Raw genomic sequence first — 11,416 nt, forward strand, 5'->3', positions numbered from 1 at the left:
TTCCACTGCCCTTGCCCATTGGGTTTGCTTTGCTTCGTGGGCTCTGCATCTTGAGCCTCTCTTCCAGACACCTGAGCTGCCAGTCTCCCAAAGAGGCTGGAGTCTGGCTCCTCCATCCCTACACAAGCTTCTCCTTCAGGCTCCATGCAGAGTCCCCAGGCAGCCCCTAAAGGGCGGGGGGGGGGGGCTCACAAGGGCAAGCAGTGTGGCGGAAAGAGCCTTGGGAAATTTCTGGGTTTGATGGAGGCAGTGGAAAACAGGGAGTGTTGTGTGAGCAGGACACATTGCTGAGTACAGGAGACTGTGCTCAATCTGGGCTCTAATAAAAATTAGCTGTATGATTTTGGGCAGGTCTCTGAGCCTTTCTAGGCCTCGGTTTCCAGATTTATGCAGCCCAGATATTCTCAAGGATCTTCTCTCCTTTATAGATACCTTTGTACAAATGGTAGGAAATTTGGTGTCCTCCCCAAGATTTCTGCAGACTCCCAAAGATGCTTTTGTTTTGTTCTTAGTTCTATTTAAGGATCATCTGGATGTGCCACTCATGGGGTCCCTTTGACACTGGGCCAGGCAGATGAGGTATTCAGCTCCCCACTCAAGTCTCCAACAAACTAACTGCTCACATAAAGTACTTGTGTGAACAGGCATGTAGAGCGTATTTGGTGCCCTCCTCTGGTTCTCCCAATGTGAACCCAATTTTCTGGAAACCACTCTTTGCCCACCTCAAACCAAGTAAACGTGAATGCGAGGCCATCTCTGGCCCCAAGGGTGAGCACATGATCTAGTTCCGGCCAATCAGAGCATTCCATCGCCAAAACCACAATGATTAAGATGGTCATGTGATCTTAGTCAGTCAAACGAGGATTATCCCTGGGTCTTTTTGGAAAAAACTACTAGGAATCAATTCCTGAGAATGAACTGTTAGCCTTAAAAATAAAACTGTCGGTTATTTTAGCAGCAAAAAAAATGGGTTTATTCAGGAATAGCAGGGGATTATGGTGCCGACCCGCAAGCTACACCAAAACCATAGGCAAGTTCCCAGAATAAAGGGGAGGAGCCTCCTTTTATAGGGACAGGGGAGAGTTGGGAGGGCTGTTATAAACAAAAAGTCCACTGGAGTAAACTAGGGATTTTGAAGTATAGTGGCTTCTCATTGGCTGAGTTGTGACAGTCTGCCATTGGCTGGGCTGTTGGAAGGGCAGGAAGAAAGCCTTTCCCCCTCCTACTACAATAATAAAGTGCTATCCACCTGCAAGATCCCTCTCTCTTCCTGGGTCTGTTTTTGACAAGGCGTGGTAGGACATGAGAACTCCCCCTACTGGCCTCCAACTCCATTCTGAAGGAGGTTTCCCTTTCTCAATTTCCACGGAACCAAAAAAGCAAAGAAAGGAGATATAAAAAGACACTGTCAATGACATTATTTAAGGCCCTGGACCCAGCCATGCCTGGTGTATTCAATTTCATAAGCAAATAAACACTCCTAGCTTATTTTTCTTAATCCAATCCGATTTTTATCTCTATCACTTGCTCCAAAAAGACATCTGATAGTAAATCTTGCTGAAAACTTGAGAAGATAGATGAATGTACAGCATAGCAATGCAACTAATATAAATTCAGTATCACCTAGTCTTGATCCCGCAAGTTCTTTGTTTTGCTAACTAAGGGTCCACTCCCCTCTGCCACAGTGACTCAATGATCTCCATTCCAAATTCCATTTATACCTAGCCTAGAGTGGTCCGGCTACGCCCACTGCAGCACCCTCCTCCCGCCCCCACAAGCCCTTATAAAGGTATTTCCCTAAACAAAGAAAATTCCCTCCCTGAGGGGAGTTCTTGTACCAGTTATTGAGAAAATAAAAATTTCACTCCTCCACCTACAAAATGAAGAGGCTAGACAAGACTTCCTCCTCATTCCATGCAACTTAACAACTCTGCAGTTCAAAATACAATAAAGCCATTAAAATTGTGGCCTAGGAGAATGTTTTTCAAAATGTAAGTCATAACCCATTAGTGGGTCTTGAAATCAATTTACTGGGTCATAACCAGCATTTTTTTTTTAATGAAAAAAGAATAAAATAGGACAATAACCAGAGTACATCATACATAACAGAGGTGAGTAGTGGCTCATGAAACTTTTATTTCAATTAGAAACAGAGGTACCGTATACACACGGTACTAGATCGTAGTTTCAAATGTATTTCTCACTGTGGCACAAAACGTATGAAAGCTAATGGTGTAAATCAGTACTTGTTGACAGGGAAAGATGTCAGGCAGTTAAAATACATACATATATATACTTATTTATATTTATATATTTATATATGTATATAATGTGATCTAATTTTTGCCAAAGAAAACAACAGAAGAGACAAACAATAGATGTAGATGTGGATAAACCCCCAAAATATATAGAATTATGTATACCAAAGACTAAATTATTATCCCTAGATGGGGGGAAGGGATTAAGGTGTTTTTCATTTTCCTGTGTATACTTTTTTTTTTTTTAGAGAGAGAGAGAGAGCAGGAGCAGGGGAGAGGGTCAGAGGGAGACAGAGAATCTTACGCATACTCCACACTCAGTGCAGAGTCCGACGCAGGGCTCAATCCCGGGATCCTGGGATAATGAGACAGATGCTCTACCGACTGAGCCACCCAGGCACCCCTGTGTATACTTTTGAACTGTTTTAAAAACAGACATGTTAGTTCTACAGTAAATTTAAATTACTCCTCTAGTAAATTTAAATTTAATTCACTCCTACAGTAAATGTAAAAATTTCTTAAAGCCTATTTTTATTTAGAAAGGTAAGTATACTTAGAAAAACCTTTTAACAAGGATATCTGGAAGAAATATACCCAAATAGTAATAATGCTTTTTTGTGTGGTTAATTCCTTGTGTTTTATAATGTACCCACCACAAACGAGTGTTATTGTAAAAGTAAGAAGGAAAGAGTTTGTCTTAATTTTGTGATTCTTCAGCGGGAGAGAGAAGTTTGCATATAAAACTTGAAAAATCAGAACGTACTGAAGGGGTTGGGCGCAGTGGGGGGCAGGGGTGGGGAGCTATGCAAATCCTTTGAATGGATTTTCCGCATCAGTGAATTCCTCTTCTTTTAGCTACTGTCTGATGAAGGTGTATATTAGGATGCGGCTATTATATATTCCAAATGTCATATTCCTCAACACCTGTTTGAAAGAGCATATTTTATTGAGAAGGAAGTGTCACTGAAGCTAAGAGAAAGAAAGACAGTTTCCACCAAAGTGCCAGAAGCCAGGGGACTCCCAGACAAGAAACAGTTGTATATATCTGAAGCTGCCCTTGAACAGGATGCAGACAGCAGCGGAGGACAAAACCAAAGAGAGAAAGGCAAAAAGTCTCTTCAAGGAAGATACTGTCAGGAAATTGAAGAATTGGGCCACCCCATCCAGACTGTCTAAACAATGACGCCCGAAAGAAGGTAAGAGCGGGAAAATTGCCTCCCAAATGGTTAGTTGAATTGTGAGTTCAAAATTATAAGTTATAAAAGGAAATTACAGGGAAAAAATGGAGGGAGGAAGGAGAGGAAGGAGAGAGAGAGGTAAAGGAAACAATAGTGGTAAACGAAATTCTTACCTGTCACTTCTCCGAAGAGCAGGGGGAAATGCAGCATGAGGAAGAGCTGCATTTGGAGTCAGAAAACACAGGTATGGACATGTCAACCTTGTCTCGGTCACAGTCAATGTAGCTGCCTCGTCTAGAGTGCTCGGCGCTCTGGGGGAGAAACTGCGTGTCCCAGCTTTGTGTCTGGAATGGGAAGCCATTTATTCTTCCCTCTTCTTTTCACAGGAAAATACTCTCCTCTGCCCTTCTGTGTGCAAAATGGGGGAAAGAACTGGCATTTACTTTTACCGGTGTGTTTTTTAAGCGATGCATGCATGTGGATTAGGGAAGAAATTCAAACAGCGCAAAAGACCGTCGGTGTAAAGCAAGTTAGGCTTGATGCTACCCATCTTCTACTCGCCTCACCCCCGCCCTCCCACATCCACTCTCCACCTCTATGGCACCAAGTGGCCCCCTGCCCTCCAGTTGCTAGGTGGCTTGAGCCAATGGGAGCCACTGGCAGGAGATCAGAGGAAAGCATCGGGGTGTGTTTGGGGTATCCTTCCTCTGAGTTTGCTTCAGACGGGCCGTGTCCCTCAACTACGGATCACCAATCCTCCCAAGACCTTCTTCTCTACGTGATCTCCCTCCTTCAGAGGGCTGGTAACCACTCCTTTCCCTTGTCCCGTAGAAATGGCCACAGCTTCATCCCTTCTCTCCCTTGGTGACTGCACTTTGTCCCGTGATCCCCTACACCCATATGCGTGTAAATGGCCACATGGTAAATAAACCTGCCTCACATCACTTTGACTCTGCCATCTGGGTCCTGCTGAGCTCTGACCTCCCTCTCTCCATCTCTCTTGCTCCTTCTCTCTCCTAGAGGGTAATATATGATACGCTTAGTTTTCCTCTCTTTTGTTTTAAAAAAAATTTTTTTTAACATTTATTTATTTTTGAGAGACAGAGCATGAGTGGGGGAGGGGCAGAGAGAGGGAGACACAGAATCCAAAGCAGGCTCCAGGCTCTGAGCTGTCAGTGCAGAGCTGACACGGGACTCGAACTCACGAACCATGAGACCATGGCCTGAGCCGAAGCTGGACACTCAGCCGACCGAGCCACCCAGGCACCCCTCCTCTCTTTTGTATTTTAAACTTAACCTATCTTGAAGACTGTGCGGGGCGTTTTCTGTTTGCACAGCTTCTACCCCACCCATTCACTCTTTACCACCATGTCCTGTGTTTCTGGAGGCTGGCCTGGATGGACTGCACCAATGGGCTCCTTTGCCCTGTGACACCTAGCTGGGCACTGCCAGTGGGGGGGCAGTTGTAGATTGGAAGTACCTGCAATAGATAAGCAGGCATGAGGAACATGAGCTTTGGGTATTCATCCCAAAATAAATGCTCCCTCCCTGCCAAGGTGCTATGGTTGACCACTTCCTTCTTCAGAAGGCTCCAATAGGACAGCTCTCTTCTATGAAAAGAATTATACAGATATTTTGAGGCTTTGGATGATATCTGTCTTCAGAAAGGAATACTTTTGATTTCTAGCAGTTAGAGGAGGAAAGATCACCTTAATCTAGTCAGAGACTGAGTTGATTTAAAGCTGGTTTTTAGTCTTTGCAAAGGAAGGTCTCCTTTTCCTGTTTACTGTCATTCTTAGAGCAGAGACCATCAGTGGATTCTATCTTAAAAGGAAGAAAGGAGGGAGGGAGGGAAGGAAGAAAGGAAAGAGGGAAAGAAGGGAGGAAAGGAGGGAGGGAAGAAGGGAGAAAGGAAGGGAGGGAGGGAAGAAGGGAGAGAGGGAAGAAGGAAGGAAGGGAGGAAGGAAGGGAGAAAGGAAGAGAGGGAGGGAAGAAGGGAGGGAGGAAGAGAGGAAAGGAAGTTAGTTCAGTTTTCTAAGAGGACAAAGAGCTAATTACGTTAGCCAGAATTTATTTTGTACCTATTATATGCTGTGTTTCTTACCTAGCATATGTATTAACATATGTTTTGTATCTAATATATGTAGATGATAGAAGTATATAGACAAAGAGATACATAATTATGTCATTTAACCCACTAATGGCCCTATAAGTTTGGTGATTTGGTTTTTATTCTCCATCATAAGGAAATTGAAGTTTATATAAATTAAGAAACTTGCCCAGGGTCACATAGCTAACATACAGGATTAAAACTCAGGATTTAAACTCAGTTCTGTTTGGCTTAAATGAATGTTTATATCTTACGTAAAGCAGCAGCTTGCAAACAGGCTGTGTGGCAGGGGTCCCTACCCCTACCTGTGTGTTAGAATTCTCTGGAAACTCTATTTTTATTTAATTGAAAATTCAGCGATGCCTAATATTTAATTTTAAGTCACTAACTCTGCAGAGCTGTGCCGCAGTCTCCCTCTGTTATCCTAAACCCTCAGTGCAATCTTACTACTTGCTGGCCTGGAAAAGTCCCATTTTGAGGGCATAAATGAATTGGAGTACAGAGGGAAGTGAGACTGAAGCAAGATGTGTAGTGTATGTGTTTTGTGGGACTGCTGGAACCAATTATCACAAAATGAGTGGATTAAAACAATAGAAACCTATTCTCTCACGGTTCTGGAGCTGTAAGTCCAAGCAAGGACGTGCTTCTTCTGAAGGCTGTAGGAGGGGATCCTTCCTTGCTTCTCTCCCAGCTTCTGGTTGTTGCTGGCAATGGTGCTCTTTGGCATGCAGAGGCATCACCGTAATCTCTGCCTCCATTGTCACATGGCATTCACCTTGTGTGTCCTCGGTCTTCTCTACGTTCAAATTGTTCAAATTCCCTTGCGCTTACAAGGATGCCAGTCATGGGTTTAGGGCCCACCCTAATCCAGTATGACCTCACCATACCTTGATTATGTCCGCAAAGACTCTTATTCCAAATAAGGTCACATTCACAGGCACTGAGGTTTAGGACCTGAACACATCTTTTGAAGGGTGCACAATTCTACCCATGCAGGTAGGAAGCAAGCTAGAGCGTGTACTGAACAGGAAATTGTGGGCTACTTGGAAATCCATGGGAATACCTGGCCTGGGAGCGTTTTCCTACTTGGGTTGGAGGTTTGAGAAGTCTTAAGTGGGTGTTAAATGAAGCAAGGTCAGGGCACCTGGTTGGCTAAGGCGGTTAAGCATCTGACTTCGGATCGAGTCATGATCTCACAGTTCGTGGGTTGGAACCCTGCATCGGGCTCTGTGCTGACAGATGGGAGTCTGGAGCCTGCTTTAGACTCTGTGTCTCCTTCTTTCTCCCTGCCCCACCTCCACTTGTGCTCTGGTCTCTCTCTCTCTCTCTCTCTCTCTCAATCAAAAATAAATAAATAAACATTACAAATATATATTTAAATAAAACAAGGCCTCCCCGCAAAGGCTAGAGAAGTTAAAATCTTCCAGATGGCTTGGGAACCCTAGTTGTCTGCAGGGCTTACAGATGCACCCCCAGGTTGTTCTGCTGAACACACACACGTGGCCTCTTTCAATGAAAAAGCATCAAGACTGTGCGACAGAGTGCTGAAGTCAGTCGCTGAATTCTCAGCCCTAAAACTGGGTTAGTCTCCGGCAATCTCCACCACTAACAAAGTGCCAAATCCCCAGAGCTTCAGTTTTCCTCCTTTGTAAAACGGGATTAATAATTCCATAATTCCGACCTGTCCTGCAGCAGCCCTGCCCGCTGTGACATGAAGCATGAATAAATGGAAAGCATTAGTCACGGAGGGAGCTTGGGCCACATCCTAGAATCCAGTGGGGGAAATTCACTAAGAATACTCCTGGAGGCCACTCTACTTCCCCCACGACCGCACCTGTTATACCAAAGCAAAGAAAGAAAGAGCAAGAGAGGGTCATAAACACCGCATTTTTTCGTCATCATTTACAAAGGTCCACGTTCACCCCCCCCCTTTCCGGGTGCGGTCTGGAGGATAAGGTAGGAATGGGCCGAGGGACCACAGGGCTCCCAAGGGTCAATGTAGCAAGCGGTAATCCTTCTTGAACAGAATGAAATACAGGGTCCTCAGAGGTGGTGCAAATACACATTATCCAGTGATATTTCGTCCTGGCAGCAATTAGTCAATAGGTTGCCAGCTATCGGGCGTCAGGGGAGCCCCCACTTTTACTTTTGCTCTGGGCCCCATAATTTGTAAATCCGGTGCTGGCATTTCAGTAAAAATACCCAGAAGGAGTTCTTTGGGTGCTAGATGCAACACAGAAAAGTATATTAAAGATATTCAGAAAACAATGACTTTTCCAATAGGTTTTTAATGCCAAACATATGTACTCCTCACTGAAATTCGAGTGCATAGCAGATTCTGAGATTTCACTTCAACTACCCCAGCTGGTATCCGACACATTCCAAAATGTTGCTTCCACTGGATACGTCTATTTTTAATCCCTTCAGATGCCTTTCTTTTTTGGCAAATTGGGAGGAAGAGAGTGCCTGTCGCTCCACGTCTTTCAGTTCATATTTTGCATAAATCAACCAGGAATTAAGAATTAAACAATCACTTCATATCTCAGTTGTCAAATATTTCACTGTTGGGAGACGTATTTGCATATCTGAAAACATGTCGGCCTCTCGGTGTGTTCGGGCTGTGGAGAATATAAAGAAAACTCTTCGGGATACTGACGAGCACAACAGCCAGAAAGAGATTTGGGGCACGGTGGTCAAAGAAGGTGGTAGGTCCACGTAACGAGATGAGGGGGACGCCCTGACCTCCCTGGTTATTGCCGTCCACACTGACCTACGTCAGGTTCCCCAGGAGCAGACCCAGAACAGGAGTTTGGATAGAGGCGGTTTACTTGGGGGGCCATCCAAGCAGTACCTCAAGGGGGTGGGGAAGCGAAACAGGGAAAGGGAAGAAGCCAACACTGGGTCATCCATGAACAGGAATCTACCATAGGCAAGTCAGTCCTGAAGGAGACCTCTGGGGAATATAGAGCACACTCCAGAGATGTCCTACCTACCTGAGGGGTGAGCAGGTGAGGTATTAACCACAAACTCCTGCTCATCACCCCTTTCTATCGACTGCTGTGGGTTTTAACTTCTTGCACATCCAAGGCTGCTCAGTTCAGAGAGAAAACAGACCTCTGGCCCTGTGGTGCACCCTGAGGCACCCCAGGGTGCCACAGAAAATCCATAGCAGAGGATAGGGATATCTTAAATATTTGAGGGAAACAATGTAACATCTATCCAACACTGTATGAGCTAATTTGAGGTAACTCAGTGGTATGGGTAGTTTTGGGACCTCCTCCCTCCCTCAAATTCATATGTTAAAGTCTTAACCCCTAGTAGCTCAGAATGTGACTTTATTTAGTTGAATCCCTGTAGTGCTGGGGAGCTCATGCGCTCCCTATGGAACATACCCCTTCATAAACAGAAAAGGGAAATAGCATGTCTCAAGCCTGTATGGGGTACTAGGCTCTATACATTTCATTATTTCACTTAGTGATCCCAACTGTATGAGGTGGGCATAACCATCACTATTTATATATGTGGTGAAGTTGAGGCTAGGAGAGGTAAAAATCCCTTGACCAGGATCTCATCACGAGTCAATGGCAGAGCCGAGATTTGAACACATGTCTTTTCAATTCCAGAGCCATTTCTACTTCCAGGTGTCACATAGCTCTGACAGGTGGCCATTAGCAACAAAAGAAAGGAGAGCTGACACTTAACTGAGCACTTCCTTTCTGGTAGGCATGGTGCTTCACATGGACAATCCATTTGGTTTTCATCACAGATTACCTCTGAGGCTGCTCAATGCCCAAATCAGTCCGGCTCTAGAGTTTATGCCTCTTAAAATGGTTCTCTGATGTGTATTTCCTCATATTGAGCCCAAACCTCTTCCTACTCTTTGGACTCATACAGAACTTGTTGAGTCCTTCTCCACCGAGCCTGCCCCTCAAAGCTGTATGAACATTTTCCATCCCATTTTGCTTTCTCATCCCATCTCATCCCCAGCCCCATCTACTGAATACAATTCAGTTTATCTGCATCTTTGTTTCCTTTTTTATGTTTATGTATGCATTTTTGAGAGAGAGAGAGAGAGATCATGAGCGGGAAAGGGGAAGAGAGAGAGGGAAACAGAGAATCCCAAGCAGGCTCCACACTGTCAGTGCAGAGCCCGACGTGGGACTCAGTCTCATGAACCTAGAGATATGACCTGAGCCCAAATCAGGAGTCGGCCGCTGAACTGACTGAGCCACCGAGGCATCCCTAGTTTGTCTGCATCTTTCTGAAAGCACTTTCGGATTGCTTAATGCTGCCCACAACGGAAGCAGGAAGACCAAAAGTTCCCGTGAAAGGGAAGGTCAGAGTCAGTCTTCCTACAGTGGCCAGAAAATAATGACTTCCAAGCATCAGCATCTAGAGCTGTGGGGCGGGGCACTGTGTATTGAATAGAGGGTCATCTGGCAGAGGACTCCTTCTAAAGAGAAGCTGAGGTAGGGGCGCTTGGGTGGCTCAGTCGGTTAAGCATCCGACTCGGCTCAGGTCATGATCTCTCGGTTTGTGAGTTCGAGCCCTGCGTCGGGCTCTGTGCTGACAGCTCAGACCCTGGAGCCTGCCTCAGATTCTGTGTCTCCCTCTCTCTCTGCCCCTCCCCCACTCACACTCTCTCTCTCTCTCTCTCTCTCTCTCTCTCTCTCTCTCCCTCCTTCAAAAATAAACATTAAAAAAATTTTAAAAAAAAGAGAGAAACTGAGGTCATTATCGTGTGACATCATAACCTGCAGAAGCTCAAGGTTTAGAGATAAAACATGAATTAGATTGATTTCACGTGAAATAATGCCAAGGATAAAGCATGCAAATCAGAACTTGTGCAATAAATCTTCTGCAAGCTGAGAACCTACCCCATGGGGTTATTGGAAGAATTAAATAAATTAATGGATGGAAAGTGCTTAGCAGAGCACCTGGCACCAGGCGAATTATTGATAAATATTAGTATTAATATCAGCTGTGAAATGAACACTACATGTAAAAATGAGTAATTCTTTCTGGGGATGGGATGTCAGGAAATAATCATAATAGTTGCCACTTGACTAGGATTCCTCACATGCTCAGCCTTTATATACATTATCTGTTTTAATCCTTGACAATCTGTACAAAAGTGATTCTTCCCATTTTAAAGATATGGAAGCCAAGGATCAGCAGAGTTTAGGGATCGTATCCTGGGTCATGCAGCTAAGTGGTTAAGAGCTTGGGTTTTAGACTCAAACAAGTCGCGCTTTTGAATCCCAGCTCAGCCACTTTGTGTGACCTGAAGCATGTCATTCAAGTTCTCTGAGCCTCAGCTTCCTAGTCCATTAAATAAGGTAATAAAATATTTTCCTTAAAGATGTGCTGCAGACAATGAGCCAATATATGTAAAACAGAGCAATGTCTAGCACATTCCAAACACTCCTTAGATGTATACATGTGTGTGTGCATGTATGTATATATGTGGGGGCTTTGAAGTATGAGTAGGAGTGTGTCAGGTGGAAAGAGGAGGGAAATATGCTTCTCAAGGTAAAGTAACTGTGGGGCTAAAGACACACACTGAGGTACCCAACCCAAGGCACAAGAAATCACTAGTGGGTTACTGGCAGGACAGAGCAGAGTTTAGAAGGAAGGAGTCTCTTGTAGTTAGACGGAGAGAAAGGGTTAAGGTCCTCAGACCTAAGGGGAGAAACCAGAGTTGGGAGAATGTGGCTCCCTGGCCAGTCGCCAGCTCCCAGCCATCTTCCCTGCAACTCCTGAGTTCGCGACCCCGCCCCCACCAATCCCAACCAATGAGGAAGTCCTCCACGGCGTCTCGTTGCCAGGCAACCGAGTTGGCCCCGGCCTTGCAGTTAGCCGATTTTCTC

The sequence above is a fragment of the Panthera tigris genome, chromosome D3 (assembly GCF_018350195.1).
Source record: "Panthera tigris isolate Pti1 chromosome D3, P.tigris_Pti1_mat1.1, whole genome shotgun sequence".
Classification (NCBI taxonomy): domain Eukaryota; kingdom Metazoa; phylum Chordata; class Mammalia; order Carnivora; family Felidae; genus Panthera; species Panthera tigris.